The sequence below is a fragment of the Acinonyx jubatus genome, chromosome A1 (genome assembly GCF_027475565.1).
Source record: "Acinonyx jubatus isolate Ajub_Pintada_27869175 chromosome A1, VMU_Ajub_asm_v1.0, whole genome shotgun sequence".
Classification (NCBI taxonomy): domain Eukaryota; kingdom Metazoa; phylum Chordata; class Mammalia; order Carnivora; family Felidae; genus Acinonyx; species Acinonyx jubatus.
This window is the reverse complement of record NC_069380.1, coordinates 215,274,742-215,300,996: the sequence shown is the minus strand read 5'-3', so window position 1 is coordinate 215,300,996 and position 26,255 is coordinate 215,274,742. Positions and strand designations below refer to the sequence as shown.

The window sequence follows — 26,255 nt, the reverse complement described above, 5'->3', positions numbered from 1 at the left end:
AGGGAAATTTTATTTTTCGTTCCTTTACATAAGAAAGAAATGACTAGCGCAATGAAGCAACAGGACCAACTTGCTTTGCATTAAATCAGTTATCCTCAAATCTGACTGCAATGTATAATCATTTGAGAAGTTTTGAACGAATAGGAGTGCTTTGGCTCCTCCCACAGGGGTTCTAATTAGCCTGCGGAATGGCATGGCAATTTCAACATTTTAAAAGCTCTTCAGGTGCTTCTAGTAGGCTGCTCAGATAGAAAATCATTGAAGGAAGCAGTGAATATGTCAACCCTAGGAATTTTTTAATTCCCTTCTATACCAAGTACATTGTCACTTGTTTGAAATAAATTCTCTTCAGTTGTCAAAGTGGCTCAGTAAGATAGATGTTATTATCCCCACTTTACAGATGAAACACAGACATTAAGAAAATTAACATGATATGTTCAAAGTCACACATCTAATAATTTTAAACACCAGGGTTAGAAGAAAAATGTGCCAGATTAAAAAACTCATCCTTTGCAATATTCTATCCTCTAGAAGCTAGCACAATCTCCGGGACCTAGGGGCCATTAAAATCCAAGTTAACTATTGCCCATAAATCCGTTTGTGCTAGTATTCTTAAGTATACCTACTTATCACCAAAATCTATGCATATGCAAAATGAAAATATTCATATTTGGAATAGCACTAAAATATAAATACAAATATATTTAAATAGGTTGACAACAAAATATTACTTTAAGAATAAAAACATTATAGAAAAGGGGCATTTGAGTAGCTCAGTAGGTCAAGCTTCTGATTCTTCATTTCCACTCAGGTCATGATCTCACAGTTAATGAGATCGAGCCCCACACTGGGCTCCGTGCTGACAGCATGGAGCCTGCTTGGGATTCTCTCTCTCCCTCTTTCTCCGCCCCTGACCTGCTCACACAGGCACGTGAGCTCTCTCTCTCACTCTATCTCTTTCTTTCTCTCTCAAAAATAAATAAATAAACATTAAAAAAAAATTACAGAATATCCATTTCTACTCTTCAGGTATGCTTTCCTAACTGAACCATAGTGTCATGAAATCTTTAACACACAATATTCTTTTAAGGAGATATACCCTCTGCCACTTCTAATTTATCTTATCTTTATAGTATTCAACAGAAAAATATAACTCCAGATTGTCTCCCAATTTTTATTTGAATATACAAAGTTAAACATTGATTTATTTCACTTAACAAATATTTGAAATATTATTGAAAACAAGTGTATTTCTGGTATAATTCCTAGTATTCTCCTCTCTGGTTATGAACTAAAATCATGGGATGTAAAGCTTGTAAATATTTGGTAAGTTAATTTATCATGTTGTATTTATTTCATGAGAACCCGAGTGTTACCTTCCTAAAATTTTTGCATTGGTGTATTCCAAAAATAAATCACAATCATCGAGGCAGTCCGGTAAAGGAGCAAGATTCATGACCTGCAAACAGCAAGTTTTAAAGTCTGACACTGACACTGCGTTTATGACGCCCATGATGTCTTTTTGCATCCTTCAAATTCTGCCTCCCCTTTCCCCAAAGTGTGTGATTCTGCCTTCGTTGTAAGGACAGCAATTTCTGTTTTCTTTTCTAAATAAAAACCTTTGGAATACTTAAAGGCAAATTGGTTTAAACCTAACTAGAATAACCTTTGTTTCAGTGCTGAGTACATTTTGCATGTTAGCTCTTTTGTTACATTTGATACCCCACTGCACATTCTATTTTTTTTCCCCGTGTTTTCAGTCTTCAAACAAGAAGTTGAGTCTACATTTTAAAGAAGAGTGATTTTTTTTTCTAATTTAAAAACTAGAAATAGGTATTGATTAAAAAAAAAAAGAGGATGAGGTGTTAAAGAAAATTAGGTAATTATCAAAAATATTTGTGAGAGAATAACACAATGAAAAACTTGTCTGATTGTAGGATCGAATTAAAGTTAGTAGCAGTTCAGCTTTGGCTAAGATCTTATTTTAAAAGAAGACTAAATAGGCATTTTTACTACATGTGGTTTTAATCAGGGTGATATAATTTTCAGTTCCTTTGATTAATGAGTGCATTCTCAGCTCTTAGGTGTTACCTATTTGTTCAGAAGCCATAGAAACACTTCGATTTAACTGGCTTAAACACAATTTTTGACTTACTTAATTAGCTTCTCTAGAGTTGCTAATAACCATACAGCCTTGACTGTGAACCATGTAATTATTTTGACATTAATTCTCTCCCTGGGATATCTCATGCTTGATGTCATCATTTCTCCACTTCAATTTCTGGCTAGTAATTTTACAACTGTAATGAAACTACTATTGGAAGATGTGTGTGAATATTATACCTTAAAATTTTGTGACATAAATAGGTGTCAATTTTAATCTCAATCTAATAGCAACTATATGCTTTATAATACCTGATAAGTTACCAAAAGGTGAGATGAGAAAACCAGTTATATACCTTAAGGAAAGATGAATCAATGTCAGTCTTATCAAAGCATGGATATACATTTTTAAAAATTTGATTCAATTCTTTATATTAAATTACCAAAAATTTGGCATACCAAAATTATGGGTTAGACATTTTTCGACCAAGAAAAATTCTCTTTGAAATTATACCTTTGTAAATATATGTGCGCTCTTGAGAGAGAGAGAAAGAAAGGAAAGAGAGAGAAAAAAATCAGGGGGATCGGACTGCAAAAAAGAGAGACAGGTGACTTAGTGGTGAAAGAAAGAATGTTAATATGGCAAATTTATTATGCATTACATTTTGCCTACTCCCCAAATATTGTAATGTCTTAATTTTCAATTCAGGAAAAAAAAAATGTACTAACACCAACCACATGCACAAAGAAATGAAGCTAGGTAAATGCTGATGAATAAAATGACCTACTGGATTTTGAAGTAAGGGGGCTCAGCCAGGTAGTGCTCATTCCCTCTTATACCACAATCCTCAGGAACTTTCTATACCCCTTGAATCTCCAGTCCTTTGAGAAAACCAACTTTTTCCCCTCCCACGATTCTGTGGGACTATCTTGTCTCTCTTTGCCCAGGTCAAATTCTATGGTTGATCATTATAATCACTCTCCCTTACTTCTCTCACTCCATGCCACTTGCTTGGAAAAAAAAAAAAAAATCACACCATGGAAACACTTTTTCTGAACCTCTGTTAGTGCAGCTTCTTGGAATGCTGAAAAATACATTTTTTAAATTTTTTTTATTTTTTTTATTTTTTTGACAGGGAAAAATGTTTTTTAATTACATACTCAATCCATTGAGGTGCAATACTTTTCTTCATTTTTCAGTGAAAGAAGTTAGAAATTAACTTTAAAAAAGCAATCAGCAAATGGCAAACAAATTTCCTTCAAAGTCACAGTCACATATAGAGTGCATCCTAGAAAAGAGGAGGGGCAGGACAGGTTCCACCTGCTTTCATGAGTTTCATCAAGTACTAGACCTACTCAAGGGTGGAGAGAAAGGCAACTTTCAAAAAGGAGTGTGTTATTAAATGAGGCATTTACTATACTCCTTCCTAAGAGCACCAGGTGGGGAACAAGTGTTCTAAACTAGATCTAGGAAGTGGAATGTAGAGTCAGTCCATCCTCCTTCCCTTAAGGGCTGTCCAATGGTTACTGAATTTTAAAAACATGACTAAATAAAAACAAAACCCATACACACCCCCCCCAAAAAAGAAAACAAAAACAAAAAGAACAAAAACAAAAACAAAACCCCTAAATGTCCCAGATTATTCTCCAGAGTGGGAGCAGGTTCAACAACCCAAATTAGTCTGTTACAGAGTCATCACAAGCATGCCTTGCTTTTAAACCAAAAAAACAAAAAAAAAATTTTTTTTTTTGAAACGACAAAACAAAAACTAGTACTAACCCCTCTTCTGACAATACACAGTTACTCAAATTAACTAGTACTGAGGAGGGGAAGGAGCCCATACCTATGGGCCTTGTCTCACACGAGTGCGTGTGGGTAGGTGCAGGGCATTTGTCATTATTGCAAAATCGAATTTTAATTTTTAATCTTTAGTTTGATTTAACATCGCTTTCGGTACCATGCTGACACCAGCTGTGTGGAAAGGGATCTGGAGATGTTCATGGCAGCACACGCCTGCGGGTCTTCTTCGGTTCTGGAGGCTCCAGGGCAGCCAATATTGCTTCGTCAAATACATTCTTTAGGCCTTGCTGTGTGAGTGCAGAACACTCCACATACTTGACCGCCTTCAGGTCACGGGCCAGCTTTTCAGCAGTCTCTGGAGTGACAGGCTCCTGTTTGTTCTTGGCAAGTTTCTCAATCGCACAGGGGTCATCTCGGAGATCAATTTGGGTCCCAACAAGCAAGAAAGGAGTCTCTGGACAGTGGTGAGTTATCTCAGGCACCCACTTCTCCTTCACACTTTCAAATGAGGATGGAGACACCACTGAAAGACTAGAAATACATCTGTTTGTGGATAACTCAGCAATCGTAATCTGTCATAATCATCTTTCCCTGCAGTGTCAAAAAGTCCAAGAGTATGTAGCTCTCCACTAATCTTAACTGTGACTGCATAGTTGTCAAAAACAGTCGGTACATACTCCAATGGAAAATATTTGTTGTGTAGGGTATCAGAAGACAGGTTTTACCAACGGCACCATTGCCCACAATGGCACACCTAATTGTCTGCATTGCTGAAACAGTTTTGTATCCACTTTAAATATTTCAAATTCAGTGATGACCTCAGCTTCTCCGCCGGGGCGATGGCAGCCTGAAAAATACATTTTAAATTCGAAATCTGGAACCTGGAGTGTGTCTTTATGTGTCCAGACATCTTAACTATATTTTTTATTCCATTATTTTTCCTAGTTGTCTTAGATAACTAGTTGCATTCTTCTTTTCTCCTCCAGTGATTTATACCAACTTCACTGTCTTTTGTCTAAATTGGTAAACATACTTTTATTAAGGAAATTGAAGCACTTGAAAGAGAATTTTTCCAGATTCCTCTGCATATCAGCATATCTCCTACCTCCTAACTCATATAATCTCTTTTACTGCTTGTTATTATATATGAACCATTCATGATCCTCTTTATAGTTAATGTCCTAACTCAGGCATTAATTTGCTTCCCTTTTTGCCTACTCCAGCATATAGCTTCAGCAATGTCCCATATTTCTAATATAGCCTGTTTTTATTTCTATCAAATCATTTACACTGCTATAAAATAAAATATTATTCTTCCAAAGTAAAAGAGAAGGAAGAGGAGGAAAGTGGTGGAGGGGGAAGAAAAGGAGGACGAAGAATTTCCTAACCCCCACCTGTCACATTTTGCTTCCCTCCCTTCAAATAGCACTTCTCAAATGAATAAACTATATACATTGTCTCTAATCTTTTCTAGTATCTCTTTAAAGACTTTTTCATCACAAAGCAATCTAACTCCCTTTTGTCAAGTTTACCAAGTTACCAATCTAACTTGCTTTTGTCATGATACCTATGTTGCTATTTCCAAAGGCCACTTCTCAATTCTCAGTATATCTAACCTAATAGCAATAGTCCTCAGAGTTAGTCACACACTCCTTAATAAACTTAATCACTAGGATAACACATATTATTTTGTCTCCTATTTCCATGGCTGCCTCCTCAAAGTCTGCCTTATGGGTCATTCCTCTTCTTCCAGATACCTTAAGTTTAGAGTATCCTATGACTTCATGATGTTTTGTTTTGTTTTTTTTTTTTTCTTAGCTATGTACACTCAGACCATACATCAGGTGACTGATATGCACTTAACACCTGAAACACGTTTTTACAGAACTTCCAAGTTTGTATCTTCAGCACAAATCTTTCTCCCTAACTCAACACATACACTCAACTTCTTACCTGAATTCTCCTCTTATGTATCAAATAATTGCTTGCCTTTCTTCCTTCCTCTTCTTTCTTTCTTTCTTTCTTTCTCTTGAGTTAAAGAGAAAGAGGGAGAGAGTTCAAGTGAGCAAGAAACAGAGATAGAGGGAAAATCCCATGAGGGGCAGAGAGAGAGAGAGAGAGAGAGAGAGAGAGAGAGAGAAGTGGGGCTCATCAGGGGCTCATGTTTTACCCAAAGCTAGGCCTGTGCTTACCCAGGGCACGAGCTCAAGAACTGTGAGATCATGACCTGAGCTGAAGTTAGATTCTTAACAACTGAGCCATCCAGGCACCCAAATAATTGCTTTTCTAATTTAACATGTCCAAGATAGAGCTCTGATCTTCTGTGCCAAATCTTTTACAGTCATAGACTTTCCTATTCCATTTGATGGCAATTCTGTTTTTCAAGTTGGAACTCTTGAATCTTTTCTTACCTATTTAATTCATTTCTTAAAACCCAGAATTTAGCCACTTCCTACTATGTCCCCTGCTACCTTGTCAGTGTTTGTCATTTTAATCCCTCAGGTATACAATTACAGTTGTCTTCTACTTCCATCTACTTCCATCTACTTCCATCTTCCAAATTCCCAAAATCTGTTCTCAATGAAATATTGAGAGTGGTCCTTTTAAAAATCTAAGTCTAATGGCATTCATGCCTGCATCTAGAATCCTCCTCAAACTCCTTATTTTATTCAGAGTAAAAGCACAAACACTTATAGTCATCTAAAAAGGTCATCCTGATCCTAAAACAAGATCCTTCTCTTCTCTTATCTTATCTCCTATCATTTCCCCCTCATACTTGCTCCAAGCCTACTGGCCTCTTACTCTTCAACTATGCTTGGTAAACTCCTATTGTGAGCCTTTATACCACCTACTTCTTCTACTTGGAATAACCTTCACCTAGGCATCTGCATAGATATCTTTCTGACTACCTTCATGATTTTGTTCAATGTCACTTACTCAAAGCAGAGCACCCTAACTTCTGCCTTGCACCTGACCCTTACAATCTTGTCCAGTTTACCCAGTCCATGATCCAGAAGCACTTTCCATGACAGTATAATGTATATAATGTACTTATTATCTCTATAGATTGTACTCTTTCTCCTTCCCCTAGATTAAAAGATTGGCAGGGATCTGCCATATTTATTCTGATAGTTTATATGTCCCATTCATTTAAAATGGTGCCCAGCATAGTAAGATTCAACTTTTGCTAACAACAAACAAAACTGATTCCCAACTGTTGTATGTGATGCACTCTTTCTCTCTCAACTCTTAGGGTTGTCCGTTTATCCTTAATATACTGAAGTTTCATTACAATGCCTACATGCTTGTTTTTGCTGGAATTTGTTTGCACGTATTATTGTATTAGTGTTGTTGTAGATGTTGTTTTAACTAGTATCGAATTCTGAAGACTCATCACATTTATTATGTAAAACTTGAGACCTTTATTTCTTTACAGGTTGCTTGTCATCCATACTCACTATTTGTACTTTTAAAACTCTAATTAAAAGTATTTTGAAGCTTTGGGGTTGACACTATTGCTCTAAACTCTTTTCATATTTTCCTTACTTGTTTCCTTTGGACTATACCATGATCTAGTTTAACATGATTGTATTAACTGTGTTGTCTTTACACTTGATCTTAATGATTTGTTGCTGCTTTGGTCATTTTAATATTTATTATTCAATTTCCAAGATTTCTGACTTTTCCTGTTTTATAACAAATTTTCATTTTACACAGTCTCCTATCTTTACAGCACTTGGTTCCATTTTGAATTTATGAATTTTAAATATATGAGTTTTATAATTTTCTTTGTAAGTATAATTCTGTTTATCACTTTTTGCAGGTGTTACATATTCTGTATGTTTATATCTAGAATTAGAACTTCCTTGCATGAACTTAATTATGAATTGGCTTTCTATCTTTGGGGGGGTGGGAGGAATTTCCCCTGCACCAGTTCTGGATTGTATGTGCTTCCTTCCCAGGAATCAAATAGGGCTAAATTAAATTCTAGCATGAACACATACATTTAGTGTTACCTTAAGGAACAGAGTTTCAGTTTCCTTATCTTTACAACAGAAATGTGTACGTACCGATTGTGAAAATGGATTTAAATGATTTAAATAAGAAAATATATGAACTTTCATATATATTAAGTGATTGATATATGATTAATAAGTATTATTAGCAAACTGTGAAATTCTTGAGAACATATTTTGAATCTTGTTTCTTTTTATTCTCAGTAACTACCATAGTAACTGTCATACCATAGGTAGAGTTCCTACTTGTGGAGTGAATAAAGGATGGAAAGGAGGAAAAGTTGTTAGTTTGTTTTGGCATTTATTTAGAAGGAGCTTTAGTCTTTTTAACTTCGTTGTGACATTTTTTTCTGCTGTGTCTAAAGGATACTTAAATATCACAGTTGAGAGTACTGGTCATTGGTTGTCAACGCCAGGTATTAGAGTCATGAGAGAAGACAAAAACACTGTGAAAACCTGGTCCTCAACTACAGAGTTTTTGATTTAGTTGTTTTTAGGTGCATCTAGTTCATTACATGTAATTCCAGTGGGCAAATGTTTTTAAAACAGTAATAAAAATATAGGGTTAAAAATTAAAACAAGATGGGGTCCTTGGGTGGCTCAGTTAAGCATCCAACTTCAGCTCATATCAGGTCATGATACGGTTTGTGGGTTTGAGCCCTGTATCGGGCTCAGAGGCTAGAGACTGCTTCGGATTTTGTGTCTCCCTCTTTCTCTGCTGCTTCCCCACTCACGCTCTCTCTCTCTCTCTCTCTCTCAAAAATAAGTGAACATTTAAAAAAAATTAAAAACAATTAAAACAAGAAAAATACAAAGTCTATATATTGATCCTTAATACACATAGCCAATATGTATCTCTGATTATTTCACAGATACATCAGCATAATTTGAACAATATTTAATAGACAACAGAGCTTGAATTAGATTTTATGTACAATAACAATATGGCAAATACACAGCAAAATGTTAAAATAAGATGATAAAATAAGCAATAGTGCTGTTAATTATGTTTCAGATTTAGCTGGGAAAAATTGTTCTGAAGATAACATTTAAACCAGCCTATAGTTTATTCTAAAAATTATATACACCTGCATTCAACATTTTGATCATTTTAATCATTTTAATTAATTTAAAAAATAAACCTAATTTCACTTATTTATTGTTTTTTACTTGCAACTTTGTTGTTGTTGTTGTTGGACAACTGATGTACTCTAGGCACTGTATTATGTACTGGTGGCACATAATAGAGACTGATACTTCTCACCTACACTTACATACTAAAAGTAATAATAAACGGTCCACACAATTATAATCAGTGTTACTAATTTTAGGGTGTAAGTTTCAGTAATGTTTTATCAGATGTCAATTCTGATTAGTATTTGAAAGACACCATAATAAAAGATATAATTACTTGAAAGATGAGAAATGATGAAAAATTAATTTTCCTTTAATAATAAAAACATCTTATTTAGCATATGAAATTAAGAGAATAAAGTGGGTTCATTGTTTATGTCCAACACAGTACATAATTATATATTGTTTTTATGATAGAATAAATTTTTTACAACTCAGAAAAAGAGAGCTCTGTGAGACTAATGACCGTTTCTAGCCATCTAGACTATACTTTTATTCCATTAATTGTCCAATGACGTATTTGTATCTTAAACCTGGAGCCAAAAAACCCAACTTATTTTGACATCTTGACAGCATTCTCAAAGCATTAAAAAAAATGATATTTGTAGCAAAATAAACCTGTGAAGTTAGGGGTAATTCTATTTTAATCCAGTTGTATATTCAATGTAATAGATTCCTGTAACGCCTATGGATTCAAACAGCTATTAGGACCACCTTGAATATGGTTCCACATTATTACAAGTTTTTAAGAAATGGTCTCTGATATGGACTTGGGTGCTGGGAGAGAAGAATTCTAAAAATAACCCTCAATGGCCCTTTCCTTGTATCATCGCTCCTTTATCTGTGGACAGAATTTATGAATATGACTAGATGTTACTCCATGGTTATGTTACATTACCTGGCACAAGTAATTTTGCAGATGTAATAATTGTTAATCAGTTAACCTTAAAATAGTGAGATTATTTTGGTCAGCCTAATCAAATGACAAAGCTCTTTAAAAACAGAGTTTCTTTTATTTAGTTACAGAATGAAAAGGAGAGAGATTGTAGGTATGAGAAGGGCGCTTCCCTGCTGCCTTTGCAGGTGCAGAGGGCCTTGGGAGAAGGAACACAGGCCAGCCTCTAGGGGTGGAGAATGGCCTCCCGGCAGAGAGCTGACAAAACAAAACAAAACAAAATAAAACAAAACGGTACCCCAGATTTATAGCCACAAACAACTGGATTCTGTTGACAATCTAGGTAAGTGTGGAAGCAGATTCTTCTCCTGAGACTCTAAGCAAGCGCCTGGAACTGCCAATTCACTGATTTCAGACTGTGAAAACATAAGAGAACTCAGTCCAGCTGATCCAATCCTGACCTAGTTCTAAGACCAATAAATGGGTATTGCTTTAATCCTTTGAGTTTGTGATAAAAGAAAACTGATACAGGTATGAATCCAGCTTCTGCCACTTCTTAGGTGTACAAATAGGATAACTTAAGGAGTTATTATGGGGATATTATGGGGGATACAGAGAAGGGAAAATACGGTTGAAATGCATAGCATAATGGAACATAACAATAAAGAAAATGAGCTAAGAAGAAAAATATAGACCTTTACTTTAAATGAATCATGTATTACACACAAGAAGAAAATCTTTAAGCGTTAAAATGGTTTTAATGTTAAACATTTCCTATTCTATTGTTAAACTAGTATGTATTGAATTAAACTGATAGTTTATAGTGCTAATCACAACTGCTTCTAAATCCCAGAAGAGCCCCTTATATAGAAAGTGTACACAATAAGAATACAAATACCAACGTAAAAAAGCAACAGAAAGAAACACAACAACACATATGCCAACATGGAGAACTTTGTATGAATTCATTCCATTCTCATCGTCCATTTATTTGCGCTTTTTGTGTACTAACCCCTAATAGCTTTATGTAGTGTTAAGAGACAAAGTGGGGCATGTTATAAATTCTTTTAGTTGTGCATTTATGAATTTGAATAAAGAACGCGTCAAACCACGAGAAGCGAGGAATGATCCAGCAAGTGGAGCCAGGCATGGGGAGAAAAGGCGGAAGCAAAGCAAGGGCCTCATTGATTGGCTATAGCCTAGATAGCGGCTTGTGATTGGTTGTCCTTAGGTTTCGCTCTGATAACCTTGAAGCTTTTGCGGTTTCGAGTTGGTTTGTTTACCTCAGCCGCCGGGTATTAGAGCTACGTCAGGCTAATGGTCTTGTTTTATTACGAGTTAGTACTCGTAGGCGTATTTTAAATTTTTTTTTTCAACGTTTTTTATTTATTTTTGGGACAGAGAGAGAGACAGAGCATGAACGGGGGAGGGGCAGAGAGAGAGGGAGACACAGAATTGGAAACAGGCTCCAGGCTCTGAGCCATCAGCCCAGAGCCCGACGCGGGGCTCGAACTCACGGACCGCGGGATCGTGACCTGGCTGAAGTCGGACGCTCAACCGACTGAGCCACCCAGGCGCCCCTCGTAGGCGTATTTTAAACTGAAACTGAGGAGCAGAGAGATTTCATAACTTGCAGAAGACGGCACAGAGGTGAGTTTTGAGCTGATGTCCCTGTGGTTAACCTTTCTTAGTCTTCATGTCATTTTAAATTGGGTCTTGGGAACATTTTTCCACGGATGCGAGAGAACTATTGTATCAGAATTGAGTTAAACTGCTGTAGGACACCCAGCTGGGGTTGCAGAACTGCTTGGTTTGAGAAAAATCTCCTCACTTTTGGTGACCAGAACACGGAAGTGGTGAGCGTGGTAGTTGAGGAACACAGAAGGGAATTTTTCCTCTGTGATATGTTTAACATTTACCACAGCGCCTCGCAAAATGTTGGTGCGTTTTAAGTGCCTATAAGTCATGGAAAGAATTTTAAGATAGGAAGCAGGTGACAAAATAATTATTGTAAAACAAATGTTGATATAATGACAGACACTTGACAAAACGTAAGTTGTGTGTGTATACACACATTTTGATGTCAAACCATTAATGCTTATCCATTAAAATTATTATTTAAATACAGGAACACATAAAGCAAACGATAATAAAATAGTTACATATCTATCTTAGAGACCCAGTTTGGCTTTATTTTCACAACTACTGTAAACAAATATTGCATGAGCCATTTTTTCAATATTAACTTTTAAGACATGGGGAAATGCTAATAAAATCATTTTCAAGACACAGTCCCTGACAGTTTGTAACAGCAGTGCCCATTCTAACTTGAGAAAGAACACCCCGAAATGTTTTGGGTGGCTGGATCATGCACATTTGCAAATGTGGCATCACACAGCAGCTCAACTAAATAAATTTCTGATCCTATGTTAAATCTCGAATTGTATTATATTACATGATAGTAATAGATTTTGCTATTAACTTAGCTTTTCTTATTACATCTCAAGATAAAATATTTGTGTTTTAGTAGTTTTGCTATATTTTGTCAAATGCTATCAATATGGAAATACGTTTTAGACAAAATATCTGATAAGCCACTTATTTGAAATTTTTTCTCTTATAAAGCATTGTGCTTTCCAGCTTTGTGATTATGTACTCAGCATGTTTCATAAATGAATTTTGGTGTACATTTATGCCAAGTACAGAAGTTCTTCCAAAGCACTTTTTGGAAGTACAGTTTGGAAATCTCTTCATTGTTTCCAGTTGCTAAGCAACACCCCCTCTTTGCCTGTTGCCATGGTTCCTCATGAATCAGAGATGACACAAAGCCATCTGTTTCAACCAGCACCCCTCCTTTCTCTAAAGTATGACCCGCTCTAGTCATCCAGAGGCAAGATGGAGTAAGTTAAATGTGACTTAGGTAGTCTTAGGTAGTTGTGAGAGTAAAACTTCTATAAGGTAATTTTTTTTCTTTTTTTGTTTGAAAAGTAATCATTCCTTAAAAGAAGATAAAATCACTATGCTGCCAAAATGCTACATTTACAATAGACTGAAAGTACAATCTGAAATAATAAAGAAGAAACAAACAGTAAAACAAAACCAAACAAAATAGCTTCAGGTATTTTAAACTATTGGTTTTATTTCCTTTAATTTACTGTGGTGCTTACTATCTGTAAATGTACTTCCTAAAATAACGTTTAAAAGAAATGTTTGGAATATGTAACTAGAGCAGCCAACTTGTTTAATCCCATGGAATCTTTGAAATAGAAGTGAACAAATTGTCACTAGGATTATCCTGAATAAAAATTGGAATTTGTCTTTGTTTTTATTTTCCCAAAGCAAAACTAATACTATTTCTTGGACTCCTAACTGGATGGTTTCAGAATGTGCCTGGAGATACGGCTACATTGAGCTTGAAAGTTTTACCAAATATCCTTTATAGATGCATAAACATTTATAAAGAGAGTGCTAGTCTCAATAATTTGTTCAGAGTCTGTGAAACTAAAAACAGAAAGTAAACTTTCACTTATTTGGGATGTTAACAGTTTTGGAGTTTACCAGAGTATTTTTTAGCACAGTAAATGTGAACAGTGCCCTTTATTCATAATATTCTATTACATGTTGCCATAACGTACCTTTGTTTTTCAGCTCTGTGCTGTTGCCTCTCATTTTAAAATCATTTCAAAATCCCCCAGTTTTAAAAACAGACTATTAAATAAGCGAGTTCTGGTGATTCACCTTCGTATACCTCTCTTCTAACCGCTTGGCAAAATGTGTCGGAAACTCCACGGACTTGCTTTTAGGGCCACATCTGAAAATGCTTTTCTTCCCTCTAAAAATAATGAATATTTATAACCAGCAATTTCCAGTTACTAATACCTAACTTGATTACATGTGCATGTATTTGAAGAGTTGTAATACTTGAACATCAGGTAGAATGTGTGTCCGTTACTATGCTGCCTTATTAATCCTGAAAAAAAAAAGGTAAGGTCAGTGTTACAATATTTTAGTTTTATGACACACAGATGTCTTTAACTCAATATGCATTTATCAAGGAAAAAGAAAGGCATATATTTCCAGTGAAATTAGATAACTAGATCTGTAGCATTATCTTCTTAACACCTATGATTTGTCTCAGATTTTCAGTAATGCCTTCCTGTACCAGTTCCCTTAAACTGGTGTTAAATTAAATTTCCTTAAGCACTTGCAAGTAAGATAAAATAAAACACAATCTACTGTCAGACCATTTTGATTATACTTAATGCTTTAATTAAATCAATTTCAATGTTTTAGTGAATATTTTGGATTGATGCCCTGGACTTTTGAACTATATGTCATATGATTCTTAATAGGACACAGAATTCCCAGTATCTTAAAAAATAAAGTTTCCTTAAATTTGAAAGATAGTCCATATTAATGTGGGATTTTCTGTTTATAGAGGACAATATACAGTATGTACCTTGTTAGATTTAGACTTTGTGTTTGGCCTGGTGTTCTGACGCTGTTTTGCAGTGAGTATATTCTGTAGTTTGTTAACTAAGTATACTGAAATGTTTATTTAAGCCTTTGCATCTTCGATATAGATTGTTTTTGGAAAACTCATTATAAATGAGTTTTAGCATTTTATATCTAAAAGGAATTTATGGTTAAATATGTCATAACCTTCATCCCTCTTAATGAAAGTGTGTCTTAACAGAGAATATAACACATAGTATTTCTTCACATGTTGAGGTGAAATGTTTTGACATAAGTATACACCTAGGAAACCATCACCAAAATCAAAATGATAAACATATTCATTAGCTCCCTGAAGTTTCCTCAGACCCCTTTGCGCTCTCTTTCACCTCTGCCTGCCCCAAACTGCTCCCCTCCCTAGCTAATCACTCTCTGTTTTCTGCCATTATACATTCGTTTGCATTTCCTATAATTTTCTATCAGTGGAATTATATAGAGCGTGCTGTTTCTGTTTGGCCTCCTTAACTGAGCAAAGTTATTTTGAGATTCCTCCATGTTTCCAGGTACATATTTCATTCGTTTGTATTGTTGAGCAGTATTCCACAGTATACCACAGTTTTATTTACTGACCTATGGATGAACATTTGGCTATTTCCAGTTGTGTGCTGTTACAAGGAAAGTTGCTATGAATATTTGTTTATAAGTCTTTTATGCACATATGCTTTCAATTTTTTTGACTAAATACCTAGGAGTGGAATGGCTGTATTATATAGTATATAATATGCTTAGCTTAGCTTCTTAAGAACATGACAAAATGTTTTCCAAAGTGATTGTACCATTCTCATTTCTGTTCCCACCAGAGTTATGTGACAGTTTCAATTCTTACATATCCTCATCAACATCAGAATTGTGTTTTTAATTTTAACCATTCTAGTGACTTTGGAGGGGATTTTGATTTGTTTTTCATTTTATGTCATAAATGACAAACAAGATGTAGCATCATTTTGTGAGCTCCCTTGCCATCTATATATTTTCTTTGATAGTCGTGTCTAAAATATATGTTTTGTCTATTTTTATTTGGTTAGTTATTTTCTCATTGAGTTTTAAGAATTCTTCATATAGTGTGGATATAAGCCTTTTATCATATATGACTTGCAAAGATTTTCCTCAGTCTATGGGTTTGTTTTTTCATTTTGTTTTTAATTTTGATGAGGCCCAATAATCGAATTGGTCTTTTGGGGGCCATTTTTTTGGTGTCTTATCTAAGAAGTCATTGTTTGACCAAAATTACAAGAGTTTTCTCCAAGGGTGTCTTCTACAATGTTTTATAGTTTTAGATTTTGCATTTAGGTCTGTGATACATTTGAATTAAATTTTGTGTATAGTGTTAGGCTAAGTGTGGAGCACAGTTAATTTTTTTACATATGAATATCTTGAAAGTTGCAGCTCTGTTTGGTGAAAATATTTTTTTTTCTTTTAAAAAAATTTTTTTTAATGTTTATTATTTTTGAGAGAGAGAGACAGAAAGCACGCAGGGAAGGGGCAGAGAGAGAGGGAGACACAGAACCGGAAGCAGGCTCCAGGCTCTGAGCTGTCAGCACAGAGCCTGATGCGGGGCTTGAACTCACAGACTGTGAGATCATGACTTGAGCTGTAGTCGGCCACCCAACCAACTGAGCTACCCAGGCGCCCCATGGTGAAAATATTTTCTATACAGTTTTCCACTGAGTTAGCTTTATGCGTTTGTCAAACATCAATTATTTATCCATTGTCTATTTCTGAAACCTGCATTTTGTTTGTTGATCACTTTTGGTATGTTTACTCCAATACCAGTCTTAAATATTTGTTTTATGATGTCTTAAGATCAAGTAGTGTTAGTTCATCTTTTTAAAGTTATTTGTAGTTTGATATCTTTTGTATTTTCATATGAAATTTAGAGTCAGCTTGTTAATTTCTACAAAGAAACCTGCTGGGATTTTGAATGATTTTATTGAATTTATGTAGATCAATTGTGAGAGAATTAACACCTTAACACTTGAGTGTTCTGACCCATTAACATAGTATACATCTCCATTAATTTAGGTCTTCTTTAAGTTCTCAGGGCAGTATTCTATAGTTTTCAATGAAAGACTGTCAGAAAAATTATCAACATTTTTGTCAGATGTATCTCTAAAAATGTTTAAAGTATTTTAGTGTTATTTAAATGTTTGTAATATATAGAAATATAATTGATCTCTATATATTGATTTTGTTTTCTGCAACCACACTAAATTCATTTATTCTAATAAATTTTGTTAATTTTATCAGATTTTTCCTTTTTTTTTTTTTTTTTTGCTTTTAAGTTTTTTCTCAAATTAGCTAACATACAGTGTAGTCTTGGCTTCCAGAGTAGATTCTCGGGATTCATCACATACATACAACACCCAGTGCTCATCCCAACAAGTGCCCATAATTGGCTATTGTTGATAGTGCTGCTGTAAACACTGGGGTGCATGTGCCCCTTTGAATCAGCACTCCTATATCCTTTGGATAAATTCCTAGTAGTGCAATTGCTGGGTTGTAGGGTAATTCTACTTTTAATGTTTTGAGGAACCTGCGTCCTGTTTTCCAGAGTGACTGCACCTGTTTGCCTTCCCACCAACAGTGCAAGAGGGTTCCCTTTTCTCCATGTCCTCGCTAACATCTATTGTTTCCTGACTTGTTAATTTTAGCCACTCTGACCAGTGTGAGATGTTATCTCAATGTGGTTTTGATTTGTATCTCCCTGATGATGAGTGATGTTGAATATCTTTTCATGTGTGTATATACCATCTGGATGTCTTCTTTGGAAAAGTGGCTGTTCATTTCTTCTACCCATTTCTTCCCTGGATTGTTTTTTGGGTGTTGAGATTGATAAATTCTTTATAGAATTTTGATACTAACTCTTTATCTGCTATGTCTTTTGCAACTATCTTCTCCCATTCCATCAGTTGTCTTTTAGTTTTGTTGATTGTTTCCTTTGCTGTGCAAAAGCTTTTTATCTTGATGAGGTCCCAATAGTTCATTTTTGCTTTTATTTCCCTTGCCTTCAGAGACACATCAAGTAAGAAGTTGCTGTGGTTGAGGTCGAAGAGGTTGCTGCCTGTTTTCTCCTGTAGGATTTTGATTTCCTCCTACAGGATTTCTCCTGTAGGTTTCCTGTCTCACATTTAGGTCTTTCATCCATTTTGAATTTATTTTTGTGTATGGTGTAAGAAAGTGGTACAGTTTCATTCTTCTGCATATTGCTCTCCAGTTCCCCCAGCACCATTTGCTACAGAGACACTCTTTTTTCCATTGGATACTCTTTCCCTGCTTTGTTGAAGGTTAGTTGGCCATATATTTGTGGGTCCATTTCTGGGTTCTCTATTCTGTTCCATTAGTCTATGTGTCTGTTTTGTGCCAATACCATATTGTCTTGATGATTACAGCTTTGTAATATAGGCTGATGTCCGGGATTGTGATGCCTCCAGCTTTGGTTTTCTTTTTCAACATTACTTTGGTTCTTTGGGGTCTTTTGTGATTCCTGTAAATTTTAGGATTGTTTGTTCTAGCTCTGTGAAGAATGCTGGTGCTATTTGGATTGGGTTTGCATTCAGTGTGTAGATGTCTTTGGGTAACATTGACATTTTAACAATATTTTCTTCCAATCTATGAGCATGGAATGTTTTTTCATTTCTTTGTGTCTTCTTCAAGTTATTTCATTGGCTTTCTATAGTTTTCAGCATAGAGATCATTTACCTCTTTGGTTAGGTTTATTTTTAGGTATTTTATTGTTTTTGGTGTAATAATGAATGGGATCGATTCCTTGGTATCTGTTTCTGTTGCTTCATTATTTGGTGTATAGAAATACAACTATTTTATCAGAGTTTTCTACATACAACATTTTTCCTCTGTAGATAGAAACAGTTTTTCTCCTTCCTTTTTTTTTGTTTAATGTTTATTTATTTTTTAGAGAGAGAGAAAGAGAGAGAGACAGAGACAGAGACAGAGTGTGAGCAGGGGAGGGGCAGAAAGAGAGGGAGACTCAAAATCTGAAGCAGGCTCCAGGCTCTGAGCTGTCAGCACAGAGCCAGACAGACATGGAGGTTGACTCGCAGACCACCAGATCATGACCTGAGCCTAAGTCGGAGGCTAATCGACTGAGCCACCTAGGCACCCCCAGTAAGTTTCCTTCTATTCATAATTTGCTTAGAGTATTTATCAGAAATAGATATTTGATTTTGCCAAATGTTTTTTCCTGCATCTATGCAGATGAATGTATCTTTTTCCTTCTTAAAAACATTTTAATATGGAAAAATATATTGATAGAGTTTTAAATGTTAAGCCAATCTTGTATTTATGACATAAACTCCACTTGGTCATGGTATGTTTATTGTCATTTTATATTTTGTTGGATTTGACTACATTAACTTTTGTTTAGAATGTTTGCCTATATGTTCATGAGGGATATTTCTTATAATGTCTGTCTGGTTTAGAGCTGTGCTCATAGAATAAGTTGGGAAGCCTCATCAGATTTATTGAAGATTTTTATAGAATTTTTATTATTCCTTTCTTAAATGTTTGATAGTTCACTATGAAGCCATTAGGGTCAGAAGTTCTCTTTGAGGCGCATCAGGGTGACTCAGTTGGTTAAGTTTCTGACTCTTGGTTTCAGCTCAGGTCCTGATCTTACAGTTCCTGGTTTCAAGCCCCATGTCAGGCTCTGTGCTGACAGCACTGTGGAGCCTGGTTGGGATTGTCTCCCTTTCTCTCTGCCCCTCCCCCACTCAACACATGTACTCTCTCTTTCTCTCTCTCTCTCTCTCAAAAATAATGAAAATGTAAGAAAAAGTTCTCTTTGAAACACAGGTTTTAGCTACAAATTCAATTTCATAAATATGGGACTACTTTTCCCCTATTTTGTTCACATTCTCATATATGCTCTTAGATTTCTCCACATATCCATTCTCTACTGTTCATTCTAGAATCCCCAAAACCTTAACAAATACCTCTCCTGGTCTCAGTACCTTAACTGGTGGTGTGACCCTGAACCTCATATTAGGCCATTCCGAGGCCAAGATTATTGCACTTGTCTTTTACCATCAGAGTTAGACAACTGAATATTAAGAATGTGCAAGTGAACCAAAATGGTACCAAACATATCTTCTCCTAACTCTAATGTATAACAGAAGCCTTATATCTAATGATCCATATTAGTTAACCCTCCCTGAATGATGCTTCACCTTCTTGCCTGCTGGTCCTTTGACATGAGTTGTCCAAAGTATCCAAAGTCACCTGTAGCTTTTGGTGAAAATGGTCTAGTCAAGATGCTACACTTCAGGAATTCTTGTATGTTTCCACTTGTTATTTTATTTTATTTTATTTTATTTTATTTTATTTTATTTTATTATTTTGTTTTATTTTATTTTATTATTTTTTAGTGTTTATGTGCTTATTTTGAAAGTGAGAGCACATGCAAGTGTGGGGAGGGGCAGAGAGTGAGGTAGAGAGAGAATTCCCAGCAGGCTTTGCACTGTCAGCACAGAGCCTAATATGGGGCTTGATCTCATGAACTGTGAAATCATGACCTGAGCAGAGATCAAGAGTCAGAACTGTGAAATCATGACCTGAGCAGAGATCAAGAGTCAGACACTTAACCAACTGAGACACCCAGGTGCTTCTCCACTTGTCTTTTAATGTCTTTGTCTTTGACATATAACTTTCAGAGCTGCTTCCTGGGCCCAGTCTGAGCCCCAGAGTATTTACATTTGGAATAGACCTGAGTCCAGGCTCAAAGAAGAGACAGATCCAGATAATCTGTAGCTTGAAGCGGAGCCTCCATCGTGGACTCATCCTAGACCATTTAACTCCAGCCAACCCAAAGTCACTTTGAGTCATAAAAAAAAGTGTTTAATGCTACTGAATTTTGACTTGGTTTGGTAAACATATCTAACCTATCCAAAAATTGGTCTGTAAGTGGGGTGCTGATGTAACAGAAACCTAACGTTTGTGGCAGTGTTTTTATTTTTTTGGAACTGGGTGGGGAAAAAAGTGGGCAAACAAATAGAAGTCCAGAAAATGACCATGAAATTTTTATAAGTGCTTGGAAAAATAACCAAAACTTACTGGAAAATCATCATATAGAGATTTTATGATTTTATTTATTTTTTTTTTATCATGATAAGTGTACTCTTTTATCTCCATTCTTTATTTCCCCCAACCCCACCTACTTCCCCTCTGGTAACCTTGAATTTGTATTCTGTGGTTAAGAGCCTGTTTTCTTGGTTTGTCTCTCTCTTTTTTTCACCTTGCTCATTTGTTTTGTTTCTTGAATTCCACATATGAGTGAAGTCATACAGTATTTGTCTTTCTTTGACTTATTTTGCTTAGCTTTATACTCTCTCACTCTATCCATGTTGCAAATGACCAGATTTCATTCTTTTTTATGGCTGAGTTGCATTCCATTGCATATATATGCCACATCTTCTTTATCTATCTATTGATAGATACTTGGGCTGTTTCCATAATTTGGTTATTGTAAATAATGCTGCTATAAACCTAGGAGTGTATGTATCCCTATGAATTAGTGTCTTTGTATTATTTGGGTAAATACCCAGTAGTGTGGTTCCTGGATTGTAGGGTATTTCTATTTTTAACTTTTTGAGAAAACTTCATACTGTTTTTCACAGTGGTTATACTAGTTTGCATTCCAACCACCTGTTACTGGTTTTTAATGTAATTCCATTGTGATCATAAAACATACTTTATGTGCCTTAAATTATTTTAAATTCATTGAGATATATATTATGGGTCACAGTATGGTCTGTCTTAGTAAGTGTTCCATGTGCACTTGAAAGAGTAGCATACTCTATACGCCTTTGTGGTGGTGTATTTACAAATGTCTATTAGGTCAGCTTGGCTGATAGATTTGATTAAATTTATTTCTTTACTGATTCCCTGACAATGATTTCAGAACTTTTCTTGTGAATGTAGATACTTAGTGGTGTAAGACACCACAAGGGCTATTTAAATGGCATCCAGAAAATATTGGTATGTTTAGCTTTTATTTTAATTAATTTCAAAGAACTTTCTTCCCTTTTGATTTCTCTTTTACCCATTGGTTAGTTAAAAGTGTGTGTTATTTACTATCCACATATTAGGGCATTGTGAGATATGCTTATGTTACTGATTTCTAAGTTAATTCAATTAGTCTCAAGGATCTTATCTTCTATTACATGATATCTGTTAAATTCATTGAGACATGCTTTGTGGCTCAGAACATGGTCAGTCTTTACTAATATTCAGTTATCCCTTTGAAAGAATATGTATTCTGTTGTGGAGAGTTTTATAAATACCTGTTAGGTCATGTTCGTTGATGGTACCATTCAGGTGTACTGTAACCTTGCTGATTTAATGCAAGATCTGTTATTCTATAAAGTACTGAGAGAAGGATTTTGAAATCCCTGAGTAGGATTGATTTTTTTTTCCAGTTTGCTTGATTTTTGCATCTCTGTTAGGTTCATTTTGAAACCCTGTGATTAGGGTATATTTGTGTATATACCCTAATATTTTGTGTATGTTAGATGGGACCTAATGTTAATTAAGCATTGAATCTGGCTAATTATTTCTCACTACTGGGGAAAGACCACGATGAATACTCAGTGTCATGTGAATTTTGAGATTTGCCAATAAGGTTGGTAGGAATAGGTACTATCCATAGCCCCATGTTAGTTCTGCTGCATAGTTCTCTCTAATCCTTTCGGATAGTTATTTACCCAGCCTTAGGTTATTTCCGCATGTGTTGATCAGAACTCTGCTGAACACCGTCTGCAGGTCTCTAGGGGTTCTCTTTGTACACTTTTGTTTCTCTTATTTTGTGACACTAGCTTCCTTGGTGTTCCCAGACTCTCTCTTTCTCTCTTTTTTTAGTCTATCAAATTGGCAAAGTTCCCCTTGTTCTGCTTTTATTGAGGTATTATTGATATGCAGAACATTGTGTGTATATAATGTATATGTTCTGATGAGATGGATATGCACAGACCTGTGATTCTTATATGAAGTATATCTAATAGTCAAATTTACTGAGGCAGATAACATAATGGTGGTTGCTGAAGGATTGAGGGAGGGGGATGCAATACAAGATGAATAAATTATAGAGATCTGTTGTGCAACATGGTGCCATTCTTAATTTCATCTCTTCAGCTGTAGGAGTCTGCTGTTGTCTGTGCTGGTTCCCCTCTGTACTGCATCCTATAAGCCCTAAGGCACTAGGCTGAACCACTTGTAGGGGTTACTTATCTCCTGCATTTCTCATCTCTTAGGAACGTCCTTTGCCTGTTCTCCCATGCTTTGAAAAACAATTTTGTATATATTTCTTTCTTTCTGTTCGTTTGTTTCAGATAGGAGGGGATATGCAATCAATGTTATCTTCTTGCTGGAAGCTTTTTTATTTTGAATTTTTTAATTTCCTCCCCCCCCTCTTATTTCTTAGGCTTCTTTGCTCTTGTGTTACTTCTAGTTCATCTTTATTTTTTAAATGATTTTCATTTGTATCTACTTCATTTTGTCATCTCATTCTGAGTTTATTTAATTTTGATTTATGTTGTACTTTTTTTTTTGCTATCTTACTTTAACTCATTTTGAGAGAGTATGTTAATATTTTAAATCATTTTTGTGTGAACATCTTTCTGGCATATTGTTCGTTCATAGGGAGGTAATTTTCCTTTGATTCTCTGTTCTTATAGCACTTTTCTTTAAGATTTACATTGATACTATTATGTTTCTCATTTCCATTTGAAATTAGGTTTTCTAATTTCTTGCTCTCATAATGGAGCAAGGTTCAGGACATTTTTCTAATGTCACAGACTTCCCTCCTTATATTTATTTTGGGTAGTTTTCAAAATATTTTTGCTTGTGTCCTCAGATTTTCTGGTACTGTTACATAACCGCCTTTTGGGCTGGATCTCTTCTTCCTTTCTGTATAGAAAGGAGCTTAGTGGGTCAGTTTTCAGACTCCTAAGGCACCACATGTCTCTAGCTCCTTCAGTTCTTAAGCGATCCCTTTGCCTTCACCTAGCATTGGAGAAGGTAAAACCCTGTCATTTTCACCTGCTTTTTTAGTAAATATCTGTTGGCTGTCCCAGTGTTTTCCTTTCCTCAGGTACACCAAATTCTATCTGAATGCTTTCTTTAGTACACAGATGTTTTTAACTGCACATATCTTGTATGTATTGACAGTTTATCAATATCTGCTCATATTTTGGAATAATTTTTCACTTAGTTTTGTTGTAAATGTTGTCCAGTTTTGGGTTTTGCTCTTTTTGTTATGTAAAAATTCAGTGTTTGGAAAAAAATATGCTTTTGTCTCTGTCAATGTCAACTTTCCCAAATTCCCCTCCAGCAACTTCTAATTTCTGCGTTTATATTTATCTTAGACTTTTCTCCTCCTAGGTTTTCCATCTGGAAACAAGTGAGGAAACTTGTTTTTTGCTAACTTTCATGTCCTTTTAGGTAATTTATGTCATAATCACAGATACCATCTGACTTAACTCAAGGTTTATTGTCTCTTATTCCTTTGTCTGTCACCTTCTTCCAAAGCAGATTGGTGTGTAGTTCCTCAAAGTGTCATTAAGGAGCATGAAGAAGCAGAGAGGGCTGTTGAGACAGAGAGAGTCCATCCATGGTTAGCTTTCATTTCATCTCACATCATTAAAGTAACTGTATTTGCTTCAGTCTTTTCCTGGTTGCTTGCTAAATTGCTCTCAGCTTTTTGTGTTTTCTTCTCATCCACATTCACCAGAACCTCCAACCTCATGCTTTCATAGATGTCTGGAGGGTATTTTAACACCTATAAACCTTTTTATTACTGTCATCTTCTTGCATGATTTTGCCTATAAGCCCTGATTTCAGTTAGTATAACAATGAAAGTGTTAGATTTTAAGATAAATAAAATAAAAGTCATTTGTTATCTTCAAGTAGATCATACTCAACGAGGGAAGGAGTCAGGATAGGAACTTAACTGAATGAAGCTGAGAATTTTAATGAAAGGTTGAAGCACAGGGTGCTGTGTGAACAAAGGCATCTTCACAAAACTCCAATCCACATAATGCAAAGGTCTAGGAGGATGGCTTTATCAAAGAACAAGATAAAGAATTCAGTTTATATATATAAGTATGTGTGTGTATGTGTATATATATATTTTTAATGGAACCATCTTATTTTATTTTACTTTACTTTTATTATTTTATTTTATTTTATATTTTATATTTTATATACAGAGAGAGTACATGAGCAGGGAAGGGGTCAGAGGGAGAGACAGAGAGAGGATCTCAGGCAGGTCCATGTGTGGCAGGCTTGATCCCACAACCCTGGGATCATGATCTAAGCTGAAATCAATAGACATTCAATATACTAAGCCACCCAGGAGCCTCATCAGTTTATATATTTTATATATACTATATGTTGATATACAGAGAAGCTGTTGCAAAGATCTGTCTATGCTACTTTGTAGGAAATACATGTAAAGATCAATTAATAAATTAATAATTAAATCTGAAAACAGAAGATTTCATCAGAGTTTTTCACAACTTTGTAATGTAATATACTATTTACACACTATATTTTCATTTCATAAATCTTCTCTAGTCTTAAGTAGAGTTAGTTGATTTAAAATTAATTTCCTGTAGCATACTTGAAAATTTGATAATTTTTGAAAAAAACATGTGATACTGAAATAAAAATTATCCTATTCCCCCAAATTTACTAATAAAATTAATGAAACCAACCTTATTTCACTTAAATTATACTAAAAGTCATTATTTGATTTTTCCCTAAGTTTCCACACAAGTGGAATATTAAAATGTGAGAATATAGAATACACTCAAACTCTTATTTTATTTCAGTTTCTTTCAGAGGAAAGGTAACTAGAAGGATAGCTTCAATAAGTCATTTTATTCAAAGTTCTTTAAGTGTGTTAATGCATTAAAAATAATGTTGAAATATAAAACCAAACCATACCAGATGAACAAACAAACACATGAGGTATAATCATGAGGTCTCATTTAGGATTCAATCATTCATCCATTCATTTCACAAAGAGTTGTTATGCTTTTACTGTGTGAGAGCAACTGCATATAATACATTCCTTGCAATGATGACCATATCTAACCATGTCAATATAAGAGATTACCTAAGTAACTATGCAGGACTGAGGAAATACTGTAAAGTGCTATGAGGAAATTTTGAGTGGATCCTAATCTTGAATGGGAGAACAGAGTTACTTTTCTGAGGAAAACACATTTCAGCCAAGCAGTTATGTGGAGAAAAAAAAGGAAAGGAAATCTTGTAATGTGAACTACATAAGTGAAAGCCCTAGACAGACAAAAGGAAATTGCAAGACAGAGGCTGGCATAAATGAATCATGTTGAGAAATTCAGGGGCGGGAAGCAGAAGCCTCTGCTGTGTTAGAATTATTAAGAATCGGGCAAATCTAATACTTTGAGCTTTATTTTAAGAATGATGTGTCTTTTAAAAATGATCAGATTTACATTTTAAGAAGAGATCGGTGGAATTTCTACCCCTTAGTAAGGTCTTATCAGGCAGACCTTACAGATAACAACTATAAATTCTGAACATAGCATAGAAAACAGCTCCCTGAAGGTTCTCTATAGTGAATAAACACAGTTTCTAGCAGGGAGGACGGGCTCTGAGGAGATGAGCTATATTTGGTGATTTGCTGTTTTTTCCCAATTTTATTCCAAATAGCTACTCATAAGATAGTATGATTAACATAGGTAAAATTGTCTGGTATAGATATTCTTCTTATAGCTATTAAGGTTATTAAGATAGACTT

General features: G+C 35.1%; 1 pseudogene; it reads right to left on the bottom strand.

Moving 5' to 3' along the window:
* Positions 1-3,936: 3,936 nt before the first annotated feature.
* On the bottom strand, positions 3,937-4,786 carry LOC106986986 (cell division control protein 42 homolog; annotated as a pseudogene).
* Between the last annotated feature and the right edge of the window lie 21,469 nt (positions 4,787-26,255).